Below are 19,893 nucleotides of genomic sequence, written 5' to 3' on the forward strand. Positions count from 1 at the left end.
TAAATACAGCATATTTAATTATTCGATTGCTTTATATTTCTTTTGCAAGTAAAAAAAATAAAGTCATATCTCAAATATTGGGTCACAACTGACTGAAAATTTTCCATTCCCATTTTATGAGTAAATGTAATTAGCTTAGCAATTTCACTCATTATTTTAAACAATTTTGGCTCTTCTTAAAGTCGGCTCTTTAATTTCGATTCTTTCCACGTCACCGGTCGTAGACAACAGCTCTTTGGAACTTAAACGCCAATATGATGTGCGTTTTTATATTCAACTTCGCACCCTTCATATGATTCTGATGTTCATCATTTTCATTCAAGGCTTTTTCATTTTAACTGAACTCAAGCTCAAATTGAATGCTTACGTAATGCAATTTGGCTATGATTTCGAGAATTTGGTTATAGTTCATATATTTGGTTATGGTGCGTACATATAGCCTGATTTATTAGATTTATATTGAAACGTGCATATTTACATTTTGTTTGTGATCAAGTGCCTATATTTCATATATATCGTGACCAAACTGGTGAAATGATCACTAATTTTCAGAGCACAAGAGAGGTGGCGCTTACAATTATGTTGGCCCTCTAAGCGATCAGATTCTGCATTCTCAAATTTTTCAGGTCGAATCATTTTTAATTACGTCGAATATATGGACTTAGTACGCAGACATTACTCGTTAGTAATGAATCATATCTCATATCCGATTACTAATGAACAATATCTGCGCACTTTTCTATCGATTCGCCATCATAAAAAATGATTCGACATTTTAATAAATCTGAAAATAGAGACCCTGATTGCTTATATGTCCGACGTTGAATATCAAAGTAATTAATCAAATGATTAATAAACGAGCTGTGTCTGAATACTCTTAAAACATTCAAATCAAAGGGCTTGTTTTGAAGTTGCTCTTTCGGCTTGAAGCATAACCTTTGCAAAATTATTTCAGAACTTTCAATTGACAAACATATACAATGCAAGTTTGTTTCATGCTTTCATGATTAGCAAAATTTGAAAGTTTATTTCTGAAATGAACCGAATACATTTCACATACTTGAGACAATTTTATCACTCCTCATAAATCAGTCTACTCCCTGATTTGAACACATGTATCGGCATTTTTCGCATGAATGATTATTCAATCAGTTCAGATTTTGTGACTACGCCTCGATGGTTGCCTTGTAATTATTGCATTGATACCTTTTGCTAACGTTATGCTAGAAAAACTTCCACCAAGGATCACGTGATTTTTCACAAAGTTTACAGATATTATAAAGTGTTTATTAATTAGACTACTGCTTTTCGAGGCTTCGAGTTTATTGGAAAGAGGCTGAAGGCAGAGTCCCAATGAACAACATAGCTTTGTGATTGCCAGAAAAATCTGCTTTGTAGATCTGCGGTCTCAAAAAGATAAAATTAACAGAACGAACTTTTTATTAATTGATATATTTCGATTGAGAATCGGTATAATATCGAGCTCTCAATTAACCCGCAATTAGAGTGCCACACATACACTCAGTTGACCTTATCTTCTTGGCCTAACGTAAAGTCATTTTAAAAGTGAGGAAAGTCAAATTTGCAAGTGAGCTCGTTTTGCAAATCACGTGTGACCAAACACTTAACCACGCAAATGAACAAACAAATTCTCTCCACTGAGAGTTAAAAATGACATAACACGGGGAAACCAGTCGATATTGCATGAATGTAAGAACGAAAAACTGATTTGAAATGACGGTCACGTCATAATGTCATAAAAATTTTGACGAAATATAAAACATAGGTCAAATCCTGACTTATATTCAAAAAATTTTTACTGACAAAAAAAACTAGACCTAGATTGGATTGTCAATGAATTGTGATAACCATTGTAAGAAATCCGATCAAAAATAAAAAACGTAAAAATCGGAAACAAATTAACCCATGTGAACAAAAAAACATCAGCTAGAAATCCAACTTTCGTTCAAATACCCTCTTCTCATTCTATATTTAGACCAAAAATTAGAGCAAAAAATTTTCAAATTATAGCAAGAACTCTAAATTAGAGCAACAAATTCACTCCACAGAAGAATTCACTTCTTCGCTCCACCTCCTGTTTCAGCGTGACAGAAATTACTACTTCATTTTGACTTTACAAATCATGAAAATGTGCATACAGATCTTTAAAAAAGACAGCCCCAATGCAACTCAAAAATCAGAAGGCCAATAAAAAATAGCTCCAGGTATCGCTTTGCAGCTATTAATAGTCGACTAACATCGAGCGAATTGCTCTCACTGACTGCCTTCGCCAGTAGCCAGCTGGGGCTTAGGGAGGCTAGCTTAAGAGGGGTTATAAACTGGAGTAGAAAAGGGAGTGCATAGGCTGAGAGGGGGTTGCACTGGGGAAGCGGAGTGGGGTGGAATGAGGTAGAGGGGTAACAGCTGGGGTCTAAAACGTTCAAAATGTGCTCCCTCAAACGATGATTTTGTCTTCTCAGCAGCTTCAGTGAATTGTATACGTAGAGACTAGGGCTCTAAGCAGACCGCTCAGCAACGTTGTTTCCATTCTTTAAAACTATGAGTAGAAAATTCGATTATCGAACAGCATAAGAGAAAAAAGTCGTAAAAGAGCCAAAATGTTCAAACAAAACTATTACCTGCAGCAGATTACCAGAAGATTAACCAACCAGAATAAGTGACCGCCCATTGAACACAATACTCCAATTTAACATCAGACACATAGTAAAACCCGAATAGAAAACATGGCCAATTGCTTTCAAGAGCCTATCCATACTTAAAATGAAACTCTAATTCGCCAATTAATCAAATTTCAAAAATAAACAAAGCGACTAGCGGTGGACAAACTGCTCTCGAACGACAGGCTGGGCAATTTAAATCAGAGAGGGCTGTTGCTAGCCTTATTTTTTTTATTGGTGCAAAACCTTCCGACGAGTGAGGGTTTTGATCCCCCGACTTTTGGCGTATTAGACTAAAAAAAGAGCCACGCTGCTATAAAACCCTTGAGCTAGTTTATCTTGCAATCGCTTTCAATTTAGCAACAGATATAACTTTGAATGAGATCAACTTAGGTCAAGCGAAATTCAAAAAGAGCTAAGGTTAGAAGTCAAAAGTAGAAGGGTTAGAAGTCAAAAGTTAGGGTTAAGTTCAAAAGTCGCTCAAATAGTGAAATCGAAAGAATTTCTAAAAAAAAAACGTTCAAGCAACAAATTTGCATTCAAAACACATGGGTTTAACATAAATGCTTCAAAATTTATTCGAGAGCAAATTATTAAAAGAGTTGTTCTTAAAATTTTTTCCTTACCGCCAAGGTGAGCCAGTGATAACCTTGATTTTGCCCCCATTAAAAGCAATTTTTAAATACCGCTTTAAAACAAACAAGACTGCGAAAAATTGATGACGGATAAGAAATCGTGCAATTACAACTCTAAACCTAAGACTATCCAAGCAACACAGTGGCGATAATAACGTCAGGCACGAATAGATTATATTGCAGCAAGCTTTAAAAAAGAGTTGCAAAAGAAATAAACAAAGAGAACATGTAAATTATCTCAGCACTATTGAGAAAATTATGCCAAAAGAAAATGATGCTACGAAACTGAGAACAAATCCCGCAGATCGTCGGAGAATAGCTGCCAATGATTCCGATAACCCCGATTGGGATTGAAAACAAAAGATGCAATTTTTGTACAAGGATATTTCTAAAATCCGAACTTCTCTAATGTCATCCTGTAGTTATACATGCTCCTGTTTCTTAACGAGAGGATACAGTGGCTATTATCAATACCAATAAGCATTAGAGATGGTAACTAAGACTTATATGAACAATGTTTAAGTAGCGGGCATCTAAAATCGTGCTTTATGGGTTCATCCCGTTGCTACTTTTCATCTTTCCCGTTCATTTTTGTTGCTGAGCAAGTGCTGTTAAAAGACGCTTTGAGTAGAATGAGCGAAAAACTTGGCAAAATTGTGAAAATGCTGTGACTTACGGTAAGGCGACACCAATTCTTAATTGACGAAGTAAAAAAGTCCGCTTTAATAGCCGGCTGAAATGAGTGCAGCTATTAATAGTACTAATTCGATTTTATGCAGATGATCAAAATTTAGCTACTTTTCATAACTTAATATAATTGACTGTGGTCGAAGGAATAGCTTTCAAACGTCAGCCTATTGTATAATTGCATTAGAAACCTTCAAAAGATATTACAATTTTATTCGAAGCCTCCAGACGATATCACACACAAATTTAACTGAAAAACATACGCGGCAGATTGCCGGAAAATAGCCGCCGTTGATTCCCACAACCAAGATTTGAATTGAAAGAAAAAAACTGGTGAAAAATGATTTTTGTACCAACAATTTTAAAGTGCGCACTGCTTTGATGTCATTTTTAGCTGAACATACTCCTGTTTCGTACTGAGACCACACAGGGGCTAGTATCAATACCAATAAGCATTAGAGTTGGTAACTAAGAACAAAGTTCGAATAATGGGCATCTAAAATCGGGCTTTATGGGTTTATCGAGTTTCTATTTCTGATTTCGCTTTTTAACACTGACTCTGATCATTTGAAATGCTTTGCTGAGCAACTACTGTCTAAAAAATTCTTTAGCAGAATGAGAGAAGAGTGAAACTAGCCTAGAGAAAGAAGTCAAAAAGATTTCACGCAAAATGTTGAACAAGCTGTGAACAAAGGTAAAGCAAAAAACTTTTATTGGACGAAGTAAAAAAGCATAGCGGGACAAGTCCTGACGTACAATTCAAAGAATTTTCATTAACTAAACAAAAAGACAGACCTACGGACTAAGGATGAATTGGGAAAACTATTTCTAAAAATCAGATACAAAAAAGAACAAAAAAAAAACAGAAAATCAATGTCAAAATGCCGCATGTGAAAAAACCACTAACGAGAACGAAATTTTGTTCAAACAACAAAAACTAGGCCTAGAATGAACTATGAATGGATTTGGAAAACCATTTATATAAAAAAATCCGATCCAAAAAACCTAAAAAACATTAAAAATCAAAGTCAAAAAACCACCAGCTAGAAACCGAATTTTTGTTTGAAGACACCGTTTTCTCACTCTTTAAAAATAGAGTGTAAAAATTTCATGCCGCAAAACCACTCGCTTTTTTACTTCACGTCCTGTTTCGGCGTGGTCAAAATCACTACTCAAATTTGACTTAAAATCATGAAAAAGTTGGAACAGATCTTAAATAAAAACATAGCAGGACAAGTCCTGACTTACAATTCAAAAAATTTTTATTGACTAAACAAAAAACTAGACCTATTGACTAAAAAAACAGATAAAAACTTAAAAAAAAAAACAAAATGTCAAAATTCCGCATGTGAACAAAAACTGGCGAGAACTACTTTTAATCTTTCCCGTTCATTTCTGTTGCTGAGCAAGTGCTGTTAAAAGGCGCTTTGAGACGAATGAGCGAAGAATAAAACCAGCCACGAGAATTCACGAAGATTTGGCAAAAATGTGAGAATGCTGTGACTTACGGTAAGGCGACAGCAATTCTTATTTGATGAAGTAAAAAAAGGCCGCTTTATTAGCCCAAAATCATAGAAATGTTTAAACAGATCTTAAATAAAAACGTAGCAGGACAAGTTCTGACGTACAATTCAAAGAATTTTGATTGACTAAACAAAAAAACCAGACATAGAACGGACTATGAGTGAATTGGAAAAAACGATTTCAAAAAAAAATCAGATAAAAAAACAAAATAATGTCAAAATTCCGCATGTGAACAAAAAAACTAGCGAGAAAGCAAATTTTTTTTTCAAACACCATTTTCTCAATCTACTTTAAAAGCATAGCTGGCAGATTGCCAGAAAATAGCAGCAATAGATTCGTAGATCGGCAGTCTAAAAAAAACAGTAAAAAGGACAGACGAAAAAATTTTGTCTTTTCATTGAAGGCTGATCTGTTATATTTTGATTAAAAATCTATATAGGTTATTGCTGCCTCTAGTAGCTGATCTCAAATAACCTTCATTTAGAGTGACACACACCCATTTGACCTTATCTCTTTGAATTAAAGTAAATAAAAGTCAATTTCAAAGTGAGGAAGTCATTTTTGAGAGTGAGGTAAGTCAAGTGTGACCAAAAATTTAATCACGCGAATGAAAAAAAAACTCGCTCCACTAAGAGCGAAAAATGACGTCACGCATGCAATTCAGTTGATATTGCATGAACGAATGAACAAAAAGTGGCTGTGACGTCATATGGTCGTAACAAAAATCATGACGAAATAAAAAAAAAAAACCAAGAGAAGGCCAATAATAGCCCCAGCTATCGCTGTGCGGCTATTAATTAGAGCGAAAAATATTCACGCCACAAAATCGCTCGCTTTTTCGCTCCACTTCCTGTTTCGGCGTGACCAAAAGACTGCTCCTATTTGACTTCAGAAATCATGAAAATGTGTGAATAGATCTTTAAAAAACATAGCCAGAAGAATTCCGGAAACAACTCGAAGGAGAAAATTGCCCATACTAATGACAAAACAACTAGAAGAACTATTGTAAACCCAAAACCTCCACAAACAACATTTAAAAATTTAAGGAAGAATAGAAACGGCATTCAAAAACAAATTGAACAAAAAACTAGGCAAAAAACAATTGGAAAGTCATAATAGGCTAAGAAACTTTGAGAAGAGAGAACTGCAAAAAAATTAAGAAAAAATGGTTTAAAACTTCTCAATTTTTCTATCATTTTCCCTAAGAAAACAAAATTATACCAACAAAATTTTAATCAATTGGCATCTTAAAAATCCTTAAATAACAAGCTTCTATTCAAATCTCACTTAAAGCAGTAAAACAGAAAAACAAGCAAAAAATCATTAAATTTCGTCTAAAAATCAGCAAAACTGATCAAGAACCTCCAAATTACCATTAAAGTCAAATCAACCTCTTGAAACCTTCAGTTCCTATCAAAACAAGCCTAAAACTATTACAATATGATAAAATCTCATAGCCATCAACAGTTGCAAAAAAATTGCTGTTAAAAGCCCCACGTGAACAAAAAATTTTGCTCGCTAAAGAAAAATTTTCAGACATCAATTTCTCGCTCTCTCAAAAACAGTGGTATGAACAAAAACCACTCTCTTTTCGCTCCGCTCTTCACTTTTGTTCAGCACCAAAATCACTCCAAATTTTTTCACGCGTTTCATTTCCCGCTTCAAAAATCAGTCCAAGAAAATTGATTTAAAAAAAGGTTTTGTCCAATACTCTTCTTCGAGCCGTGAAAAGACAGCGCCCCAATACAATTCAGATTCTTCGAATTGTAAAAAAATAGGAGTGCTATAACAGCCGGCTCAGAAGCTGAGGCGGCTATTAAAAATGAAAAAATTAAGCCCGCTCTTTATTTGATTTTTATTCGTAAACTGCAACAAAATGTAAGTGTAATGAACTTACAAAAAATTTGTTTTCCCCTTATTCGTTATAAAGACAACTCTGCTTAGACATGCTTTCTAATTGTATATTTTTCAATTATTTCATTAGACAGTCAAAAAATCATTAAATCAATTACAGAATACAAAACTCATACATTTCGGTTTCAGTAATTCTTGACAGCAATCTAAACTATAACTCCGAAAAAGCATGAGTTCAGTGCCTGCCTGAAACATGCCCATATTTTCATGGAGCGATAGTAGCCAGTCAACTCTTTATCAACGCTAGCAGCCAGTTAGCCCAAGAACTCAAGGCTATTCTATTTCGCCTTATATGTGCTTATTGCTTCACACTTAGGTGGTACTTTTAAGTCAGCGATGCCCGATGTGGCCGACAGGTGGTTTAGCCAACAACCAAAAATTAAGAATGGAAGCCGACAACTCGACCGCACATCAATTGTAATTGTTGGACGAACTAGCAATATTTGACCAAGTTTTTCGCCCGTTCTATCAGAGTTCAGCAGTCGGCTAAATCTCTCCTTTTTTGCTTGTCGGCTAAACGCCCCTGTCAGCCAATATCCCTAGCACCATTTAAGTAGAACGGAACTTCAAAAGGCCGGTTTCTATATTAACTTCTTAGTAACTCAAAACTTCAAAACAAACCGAATAGTTTCAAACTATTAGAAATAGCACAGGAGTGGCTAGCATTATCAGAGCTACACAAGCTAGAATTCTCCCGGTTCAGCTCTTTCCAGAAAACTTTCAATCTTGTAGCAAGAACGCGTATTAACTGCGGCATTCGAGACTAAATTTGATAACAGTGTCTTCGTTTATTACAGATTCCGTGCCTATGATATGGCTCCTGACGCTAATACAATATTGCAACAATTTAGCCTAATGTTGTGCGAAATCATGAACGGTCAGAAATTAATCATTAATACTTAATACATATAAATCCATTTTAAAAACACCGCCCGTTTTTTAAAGGGTGTATCTTTTAAAATTCCAGATTTAAAGGAACTGAATAACTTAACATAATTGTGAATGTTCGTTCTTTTTAATAATGCGCCCTCTGCTAAGGAATATAAGTACCTGCATATATTTCAAAATGAGCCAGGACCGGATTCGAACCAATATTTCGTAACATGCAAGCCATGTTCCAAACCATTTAATCAACTGGTCTTGGTCTTTCAAATTTTCAAAATTGAGCATCTCTTTCACCCGCATTTTCTCGACATTTTTGGTTTCTCGGGGCTTTGTCTCTAGCCACGATTACGTTGAACAAGTAGAACTTCTATTCGAGATAATTCAAGCTGATCTTGAAAGGAATTTACATTTGACGGCACTTCCAACTGTCAATCATCTTCATTAAGTTTGAACAGGTGTGATACGCGTGATTAAGTAAAACACGGTAGCATTCCCAATATATATTAGTCTCCCAGTGAAGTGAAACTTGGGGGGGGGGTGGGATATTAGGCAAAAACTCGATTAGTCGAACTAGTCGAACATTTTTTGTAGCCATTAGGCGAAAAATTTGACCTTATGTTTTGTGGTCATCAGACGAACAGCAATTAAAACACTTAAGGATGGTACTCCACAATCCAGTTGACGCTATAAAGTACTCAAGTGTTCCAAACAAATGTCCTTACAAAAACATAGCCGGCAGGTTGCCGGAAAATAGCCGCGATAGACGCTTGGGGCCTTCCATGAATTGAAACAACTAAAGAGATTAGATAGACAGATCGACCACCATTCCTTTTATAGACCACTAGCACTAGACTTTTTGGATTAGCTTGGACTGTCATTTTTATGAGACACATAAGCTCTAAGAAGAAAGCCCTAATAGGGCTTTTCAAAATTAGGATCTTTTCAGTTTGTGCCCCCTCAGCCTAGTTACACCTCAGCCATTAGTTGCACCCCTCAGATGCTATAACTTTTACATAATGACTTACTATGTAAGGGCACGTGCTCTGTAACTGGGGGGGGGGGGGCGCATAACATACTGGGGGCACAAACCGAGAAAATCCCAAAATTAATATTCGAAATCAAAAACTCAAGACTCTAATAATCAAGAATTAGGGCATAAATGTTTGGCACTACTTAGATGCACACTATTGACCTTTAACAAGTAAATGTTCATAAAACTTAAAGTTGCTTAAGTGAGTTCAGAAGTCATTTTGTTGAGTGAGGTAAGTCATTGAAAAAGTCAATTTCAAGAAGTCAGGGTAAGACGAAACAAAAATCTGTTAGACGAAGTAAAAAAACATAGCATGACAAGTCCTGAAGTATACTTCAAAGAATTGACTGAAAAAATTAGAAATACTCTACCTGACCAGCAAATCAATGGAACAACGCCAGCCAAAACAAAAAAGAAAAGATCTCGAAAAATTGAGAAACTAAAACAATCTAAACAAACAAAAAAAATATACTCATTGCTAAAACTCTTGAAGCTTTTATACCCCTTAGGCAAAAGTGATCCCTCTAAGCATACCTATCTCAAAAATAAGTTCAAAACCAATATTTGGTTCTGAAATCGGTCCAGTATTATCTCTACAAGACCTGAAAAAAATTAATTGGCCCTTGAAGATCAATTTACTCGAAAATGACCAATTTTTTAATGAAATTAATTGTAAATTTTATTGAAATGTTGCTGAGATCGTGATAATAATATCTTCAGACTCATTTCTGTGTCTCAAGAGGCTATGCAATAACCCAACTCTAAGCCTTAAAAAATACATTGGCTCATAGATCGACAGGCAATAATTTGTAGAAAAAATTTCAAACTTCAAGAAAAAAAAATCGTTCTATTAAAAAGTTGAAAGCCATTCAATTGCCCCCTAGCATCTATTTAATAACATACTTTCAAGCCCTGGATGAGGTTATCTGGCTACTGAAGCAGGAAAAAAAATAAAAGACAAATGTTTTGAAAAACTTTTCATCAGACCCTGGAATAGGACCCTGGAATAGGTTTTCTGGCACTTGAGAATGGAAAATATCGAAAATTGACAAAAATTTTAGGAAACTTTAACAAAAAATTGAAGATATTATTTAAAAAATGCTAAAATTCGAGAAATAAAAGTGTTGAAAACCAATCCATTGTCCCTAAAAAATATGCGGTGCTCTATTATCAAACCTTAAAAGAGATTTCCTGGTCCCTGAAGCTAGAAAAACTCAAAAATGACTAAAATTTTCAAAGAACTTTATTAGTCGAACATTTTTTGTAGCCATTAGGTGAAAAATTTGACCTTATGTTTTGTGGGCATCAGACGAACAGCAATTAAAACACTTAAGGATGGTACTCCACAATCCAGTTGACGCTATAAAGTAGTCAAGTGTTCCAAACAAATTTCCATACAAAAACATAGCCGGCAGGTTGCCGGAAAATAGCCGCGATAGACGCTTGGGGCCTTCCATGAATTGAAACAACTAAAGAGATTAGATAGACAGATCGACCACCATTCCTTTTATAGACCACTAGCACTAGACTTTTTGGATTAGCTTGGACTGTCATTTTTATGAGACACATAAGCTCTAAGAAGAAAGCCCTAATAGGGCTTTTCAAAATTAGGATCTTTTCAGTTTGTGCCCCTTCAGCCTAGTGCGCACATATTAGTTGCACTCCTCAGATGCACGTGCTATAATTTTTACATAATGACTTACTATGTAAGGGCACGTGCTCTGTAACTGGGGGGGGGGGGCGCATAACATACTGGGGGCACAAACCGAGAAAATCCCAAAATTAATATTCGAAATCAAAAACTCAAGACTCTAATAATCAAGAATTAGGGCATAAATGTTTGGCACTACTTAGATGCACACTATTGACCTTTAACAAGTAAATGTTCATAAAACTTGAAGTTGCTTAAGTGAGTTCAGAAGTCATTTTGTTGAGTGAGGTAAGTCATTGAAAAAGTCAATTTCAAGAAGTCAGGGTAAGACGAAACAAAAATCTGTTAGACGAAGTAAAAAAAACATAGCATGACAAGTCCTGAAGTACACTTCAAAGAATTGACTGAAAAAATTAGAAATACTCTACCTGACCAGCAGATCAATGGAACAACGCCAGCCAAAACACAAAAGAAAAGATCTCGAAAAATTGAGAAACTAAAACAATCTTAACAAACTAAAAACAATATACTCATTGCTGAAAATCTTGAAGCTTTTATACCCCTTAGGCAAAATTGATCCCTCTAAGCATACCTATTTCAAAAATAAGTTCAAAACCAATATTTGGTGCTGAAATCGGTCCAGTATTATCTCTACAAGACCTGAAAAAAATTAATTGGCCCTTGAAGATCAATTTACTCGAAAATGACCAATTTTTTAATGAAATTAATTGTAAATTTTATTGAAATGTTGCTGAGATCGTGATAATAATATCTTCAGACTCATTTCTGTGTCTCAAGAGGCTATGCAATAACCCAACTCTAAGCCTTAAAAAATACATTGGCTCATAGATCGACAGGCAATAATTTGTAGAAAAAATTTCAAACTTCAAGAAAAAAAAATCGTTCTATTAAAAAGTTGAAAGCCATTCAATTGCCCCCTAGCATCTATTTAATAACATACTTTCAAGCCCTGGATGAGGTTATCTGGCTACTGAAGCAAGAAAAAAAATAAAAGACAAATGTTTTGAAAAAACTTTTCATCAGACCCTGGAATAGGACCCTGGAATAGGTTTTCTGGCACTTGAGAGTGGAAAATATCGAAAATTGACAGAAATTTTAGGAAACTTTAACAAAAAATTGAAGATATTATTAAAAAATGCTAAAATTCGAGACATAAAAGTGTTGAAAACCAATCCATTGTCACTAAAAAATATGCAGTGCTCTATTATCAAACCTTAAAGGAGATTTCCTGGTCCCTGAAGCTAGAAAAACTCAAACATGACTAAAATTTTCAAAAAACTTGAAAATTGCAAAAATTAATATCATTTTGCGTGTTTGTGCTTGTAGTATCAAAACATATAGCTCATAAAATTTTGTCTCGCAGAAGGCCTTCGTCAACTTTAAAAAACTTCAACCTTAGACTAATTGAACAAAAAAACATGAAAAAATGCACCATTTTGAGCCCAAAAACTCCTAAAAATGACCTTTTCACCTTAAATTAAGGCCATCCCAGCAGCTGCACCACTCCAAGCACTTGGAAGACTGCTAAAACCCACTTTGGGCCTCTAATGAAACTTAATGCCCGCTGGGCTTTACCTGTTTATCCCGTTTTGAAAGATCAAAGTCATTGAAAAATGTGTCAACACATCTTAAAAAAAAGAGAGCGCCCCAATACAATTCACAATTCTTTGAATTGTAAAAAAAAATTAGAAGCGCTATAATAGCCGCCTGGAATAGAGGACGTGGCTATTAATGAGTAAATAAAGCTCATTTAAAATGTATCAATTTAGCAAATTATTTTTGCTCCTCGGTAACATTACTGCAAAGGTATTGGGCAAAAAATTACCGAGTAAAGAGTCGAAAACATGATACAAATATTCATTTCTTTATTCTAAATAGTTTAGAGTTATGGGACGGAAAAATTCGAGAAAAATATTACCATGACTGTTGGACGGGCATAAAATGACGGGCAAATATTTAAAAAAAAATGTGAACGTTTTTGAAAGCTATTATCAAATAGATATTTGTTAGGGACACTTGAGTACTTTACAGCATCAATTTTGAATTACGGCTTATGTGTGCTAATTGGTATTCGCCTAATGTTCACAAACTATAGTTCAAAATTTATGGGGGGGCGCATAACATACTGGGGGCACAAACCGAGAAAATCCCAAAATTAATATTCGAAATCAAAAACTCAAGACTCTAATAATCAAGAATTAGGGCATAAATGTTTGGCACTACTTAGATGCACACTATTGACCTTTAACAAGTAAATGTTCATAAAACTTGAAGTTGCTTAAGTGAGTTCAGAAGTCATTTTGTTGAGTGAGGTAAGTCATTGAAAAAGTCAATTTCAAGAAGTCAGGGTAAGACGAAACAAAAATCTGTTAGACGAAGTAAAAAAACATAGCATGACAAGTCCTGAAGTACACTTCAAAGAATTGGCTGAAAAAATTAGAAATACTCTACCTGACCAGCAGATCAATGGAACAACGCCAGCCAAAACACAAAAGAAAAGATCTCGAAAAATTGAGAAACTAAAACAATCTTAACAAACTAAAAACAATATACTCATTGCTAAAACTCTTGAAGCTTTTATACCCCTTAGGCAAAATTGATCCCTCTAAGCATACCTATTTCAAAAATAAGTTCAAAACCAATATTTGGTGCTGAAATCGGTCCAGTATTATCTCTACAAGACCTGAAAAAAATTAATTGGCCCTTGAAGATCAATTTACTCGAAAATGACCAATTTTTTAATGAAACTAATTGTAAATTTTATTGAAATATTGCTGAGATCGTGATAATAATATCTTCAGAATCATTTTTGTGTCTCAAGAGGCTATGCAGTAACCCAATTCTAAGCCTTAAAAAATACACTGGCTCATAGATCGACAGGCAATAATTTTTAGAAAAAATTTCAAACTTCAAGGAAAAAAATCGTTCTATTAAAAAGTTGAAAGCCATTCAATTGCCCCCTAGCATCTATTTAATAACATACTTTCAAACCCTGGATGAGGTTATCTGGCTACTGAAGCAAGAAAATAAAAAAAGACAAATGTTTTGAAAAAACTTTTTATCAGACCGTGGAATCGGTTTTCTGGCACTTGAGAGTGGAAAATATCGAAAAATGACAGAAATTTTAGGAAACTTTAACAAAAAATGGAAGATATTATTAAAAACTGCTAAAATTCGAGACATAAAACTGTTGAAAACCAATCCATTGTCACTAAAAAATATGCAGTGCTCTATTATCAAACCTTAAAGGAGATTTCCTGGTCCCTGAAGCTAGAAAAACTCAAACATGACTAAAATTTTCAAAAAACTTGAAAATTGCAAAAATTAATATCATTTTGCGTGTTTGTGCTTGTAGTATCAAAACATATAGCTCATAAAATTTTGTCTCGCAGAAGGCCTTCGTCAACTTTAAAAAACTTCAACCTTAGACTAATTGAACAAAAAAACATGAAAAAATGCACCATTTTGAGCCCAAAAACTCCTAAAAATGACCTTTTCACCTTAAATTAAGGCCATCCCAGCAGCTGCACCACTCCAAGCACTTGGAAGACTGCTAAAACCCACTTTGGGCCTCTAATGAAACTTAATGCCCGCTGGGCTTTACCTGTTTATCCCGTTTTGAAAGATCAAAGTCATTGAAAAATGTGTCAACACATCTTAAAAAAAAGAGAGCGCCCCAATACAATTCACAATTCTTTGAATTGTAAAAAAAAATTAGAAGCGCTATAATAGCCGCCTGGAATAGAGGACGTGGCTATTAATGAGTAAATAAAGCTCATTTAAAATGTATCAATTTAGCAAATTATTTTTGCTCCTCGGTAACATTACTGCAAAGGTATTGGGCAAAAAATTACCGAGTAAAGAGTCGAAAACATGATACAAATATTCATTTCTTTATTCTAAATAGTTTAGAGTTATGGGACGGAAAAAATTCGAGAAAAATATTACCATGACTGTTGGACGGGCATAAAATGACGGGCAAATATTTTAAAAAAAATGTGAACGTTTTTGAAAGCTATTATCAAATAGATATTTGTTTGGGACACTTGAGTACTTTACAGCATCAATTTTGAATTACGGCTTATGTGTGCTAATTGGTATTCGCCTAATGTTCACAAACTATAGTTCAAAATTTCGCCTAATGGCTACAAAAAATGTGTTGACCTAATCGAGTTTTTGCCTAATATCCTACGCCCCGAAATCTGATACACCTTTCTAAGACATGCAAGATATTGATCCTATTGGCAAAATTAGGGATGCCCCAGAAAGATCTTGTTAAGCAAAGTTCTTGATCATTCTTGACGTGACTGGATAAGAGCTTGGTAAATACCTTGTTTCTGGAAACATATGCATATTGTTCAGACATATACAGGCCGTTTTCTCGACAAGATCTCACTGTTGTGATTTTAATCCAGATCTTAATAAAATAATTGAAAAATATAATTGTTCCGACCCCCACTTTAGTGGGGAGGGAGGAACTATATACTCAAACGGGTTTTTTTTCTTCAGACAATTTTGGCCGATCGATATATTTATCGTAGAGAGCTGTGAGTGGTATCATTAGAAAGCGTAGAATATGAAACTAAGAAGATTATTTTATTTTCGCTCTTTTCAGTGAGTTAACGAGGTTAAGAGTTTTTATTCACATTTTCTGGAATTTTTGGCTATATTTTTTGTCAGTATTGTTAAAATAGGTGAAAATTGTTTTATGAAATTGATGTTGGTTTCCTTTCTAAACATAAAAGAGTGTTGATGAAACTCGTTATCCAATTTTGGGCTCAAACTTTTGCAACATTTTTCAAAAAATCAGACTTTTTCATCGAAAATTGCAAGAATTAATCTTCTTTAGTCATTTTTGCTTAAATTTACCGGAAGTCAACACCTTAAAAACGCTTGACACACTCTGCATAACCTCATGAGAGGGCTAATTGACATCTTTGCTTTCTTTGAAAGGTTTCTGGGTTTGAAATGCTGCCGGTTTTTAGCTAATATAAATCGATAATTATACATACAGCATCATTTCTATCTGATAATTGAATTCTTTATCAAATTATCCATATCTATTATACTGCGAGTCCTTGCATTTTCATAACGAACAAAAACTAGCGGAAGAACATATGAGCGTTTTTTACTGGTTTTAGTTGTTAGCCGATGGTTTTCATGACTTAACAGAAATTTTTTTTCAAGAGATGTAAAGAAATGTATTTTTATTTTCATTTTATGTTCTTTTTATTTATTTGATACCTAGTCTCATTAACCACAGATCACATGCTCGCTCAAAAGAGGCGCATTTTGAGATATTTATATTATTTTTGGTGAAATGATTATGGTTCAAATTGCTTCGGCAACGGTTTTTCGCAAAAAAAATATATTTGATTTTTCTCTATGTTTGAAGGCCTTTCTTTAAACATATGACAAAATGTGCTAAGTGACAGCTCCCAGTCTTTTCCATGGTGGAATAAATAAATTAAATATTTTTGATGCACATCACCGTTCATCATTTTACAGCTGATAAATTTTCATAACTTAAATTGTTTTCAAAAAGTTGTTTTTTGCTTTGCATCTTTTGTTTTTTTTTTTGTTACCAAGTCGTCATAGTTACTGGTCAGATAGCATGTTTTTGGCATCGAAGGAAAGTGCAATTGAATTAAGTCAAATTTTGGTGAAATTTAACGGTTTCAATACGGTTTTTGCCGAAAAAAAATAATTTATTGTCTATTTGATTTTCTTTTTGTAAGTGTATGACATACTGTGATTAAAAACATGTCTCGATGCTTTCTATTGGAAGAATAAATTGATCGTATTTAAAGATTTGAAGTGATAGCTGATGGTTTTCATGACTTTGAATAATATTGCTTTCAAAAACTCATTTCTTGATTTTGCATCGTCTGTAGTTTTTGTCTATTTTCATTTAACATTTCTCGTTAATTAAATTCACATATCACAGTTTTGCATGAAGGAAAATATGGAACCGTTCAATAATTCAAGTTTATCGCTGATTGTTTTAATATTTTTGAAAGCAACTGTTTTAAAAAAAATTGTTTTTTGTCTATCGGTTACCAAATGTTTTTTTCAAAGGTCAAATATCACGTTGTTGGCATACAAGCAGGGAGAAAATTAACATAGCTAAAATTTTAAATGAATTCATTATGGTGTTAACGGCTTCGACTGGTTTTTCGAAAAATTATTTTGAATTTTTATCAGTATTTGACGTTGTTTTTGTAAACGTAGGACATATTCTGATCAAAACAAGTCTCCTTGGCCGCGTTTAGAGGAAAGAAATTTTTATTCAATTTATAACTAATGATTTTCATGACATTTAATTGTTTTCGAAAAATACAATTGTTGTTCTTTAATTTTCCTCCTTTATTTTCTGCTTGTTAGTCTCATTAATGAGTGATCACATATCAACTTATTGGCGTTCAAAAAACGTGCAACAAAGCATTTTTTAGGCATCGAAATTGGCTTTCTTGGGCTTCTTGATAACGGTTTCGACACCGTTTTCTCACAATTTTTTTGAGTTTTTGTTTTTCTGTATTTGTTTTTTTTTGTAGTCAAATGAAAAACCTAATAATGACAGATTCAAATGTCTTCTCTGATAAAGTTATAAATGGTCGTATTATGAACGTATTTAGTGGTTTCAGTTCATATCTAGTGGCGATCTTCACTTTGGCACCATTTTTTTTCAGAAATTATGAGCGTAAATTTTAAGTTAGCCGCTTCTGTTGTTTTTGTTCTTTTACTGCTGAGTCTCATTAAGGGCTGGTTCCAAATCTTTTCTAGTGCTGAACAATGAAACAGTTGTTTGTTTAGGCTCGGTTTTATGCGACGCTATTTAGTCTGTTATCAATTTTATACAAATAGATATCCAAAGTTTTGGATGTTGTTAATGTTTCATTTTGTTCGCCTTGTCTCGTGTTCTTAATAATAGCAAATCTCCACGGCCCTCTAGAGCGTGGTTTTTCAAAATTCCATTGAGTTCCACTGATTAGAATTGAATTCTTTATTCATAGAACAGTTATTTTTGAAACTTGAGTACATGAGTACATAAAAATACTAAAAACATTTAAGTTTTCTTTCCCTTCCCCATTTGTTAGACAATTAAGCCGAAAATGTGGGTGAGCGGGGTCAGAACATCATGTGCAAACGCACATTACTGAGCCTCCTTGTTGGATTCACAACCCATATGCGTCCAATACCCATATCGCTCTTTCCAAGAGCCGTCAAGATGGCATTAAATATAACGTAAATCTAAGCCTAAACTATGACGTGACTTAAGAGTCACGTGACTTAAGTTTCCGATGTTTCACCCAGTACCTTGACAAAGGCGGTAGAGCTGTAGTAGAGATGTAATGAAAAAGAAACTTAGTTGCGTTGAGAGTGGCATATTTCTATTGTGGCTTGCAAGACAACAAAAGCAGCAAGCAATCAGCGTGAGGGCTGTCAAACTTCAACCAAAACATCACAGTCATCATCTACTAACCAATTGTTTGTATCATTATAATCAGTCACAGTTACATAATACACTAGGGATAGTAGGCATCATTACAATTGAAAAAAAAATTAACAAATTAAATCTCTGGCTGTACTACAGGGACTAACTTTAAAGGAACTAAAATAATCAATAATTGATATAATGGTGGCGGAAAATAATTCACAAAAATTAGAGTTCTCACTATCGATCAGACCCATGCAGTTGCTATAACCGTTCAAGTTTTCTTAAAGAACGTGTCAAAACATTCTCTATATACCTTTTTTTTAAAAAAAAAAACAGCCAAATGGTTAAACACTGTTTAACCAATTGGCTATGTTTTTTGTAAAAAAAAAGATTTAACGCGTTTTTGTTTTTAAAAATCAATGTCTGATACATTCCTTTCATGCCAGCTGAAGACAGATAGCAAAGCTCAATGGTATTTTTTCTGACAAGGAATCCATTAACTGTGATTTTCACGGAATAGCTTTGCGACAACGGATTTTTGCAACGTGAACAATTTTACGAACAACATCGATAGAAAAAGATTGATCCAGTTTGCATATAAGACAAGTATTGTCTCTGCGAATCGGTTTATGTTTAAATTTATATGTCACGCAAAAGTTTTCCAGTCAGCTCTTCTCCTTTGAAGGCACTAATTTGAGACCTCGTGTCTCTTATAGGTACCCTGGAATAAAAATCGGAAGAAATCAAACGTTTTTGACTTAGTTGAGGCTGGCTTCTAAAACAAATATAGAGTGTTCTAATCAAATAACATACATGAGTTGATTTTATAGCTTCGAATATTTAGACAACGTCACAACAACTAAAAAACTATGAAACCGTATGATGGCTCGTCTCTCGAAGGCTCAATTAATTAAGGCTTCAATATCACTTGGGCACATGTGTCATCCTCTTTAGACCGGCAATTGTATCTTACAAACTCATTACGAGACATGGGGTCTCCAATTAGTGCCTTCAGAGGAAGAAGAGCTGAATGGAAAACCTTTGCGACATTCATTTAAACATAAACCGATTCGCAGAGACAATACTTGTCTTATATGCAAACTGGATCAATCTTTTTCGTATCGATGTTATTCGTAAAATTGTTCACTTTGCAAAAATCCGTTGTCGAAAAGCTATTCCGTGAAACTCATAGTTAATCCGTCTTCAGCTGGCATGAAAGGATTGAATCAGACCCTGATTTTTTTTTTTTAAAAAAAACTGATATAACTTCCTTCACGAATAAGCAATGTAAAATGGAATTAAAACACTTTACAAGATCTAGGATAACAGCAATGTGTTTTGTTTTTGAACAAAAACTTTAAAGAAATCATCTGCAACAAGTGCACACTGCACTAATGGAGGAAATTTTCAGGAAAATAAACAGCTCGTTT

General features: G+C 34.2%; 1 protein-coding gene across 5 annotated transcripts in view; it reads right to left on the minus strand.

The window, feature by feature from the left end:
- LOC142340548 (transient receptor potential cation channel subfamily M member-like 2) overlaps positions 1–19,893 on the minus strand; it is a 296,757-nt gene that overhangs the window by 55,952 nt on the left and 220,912 nt on the right. The gene's annotated exons all lie outside the window — the stretch shown is intronic.

Source organism: Convolutriloba macropyga, chromosome 6 (genome assembly GCF_964194025.1).
Source record: "Convolutriloba macropyga chromosome 6, txConMacr16.3, whole genome shotgun sequence".
Taxonomy (NCBI): Eukaryota; Metazoa; Xenacoelomorpha; order Acoela; family Convolutidae; genus Convolutriloba; species Convolutriloba macropyga.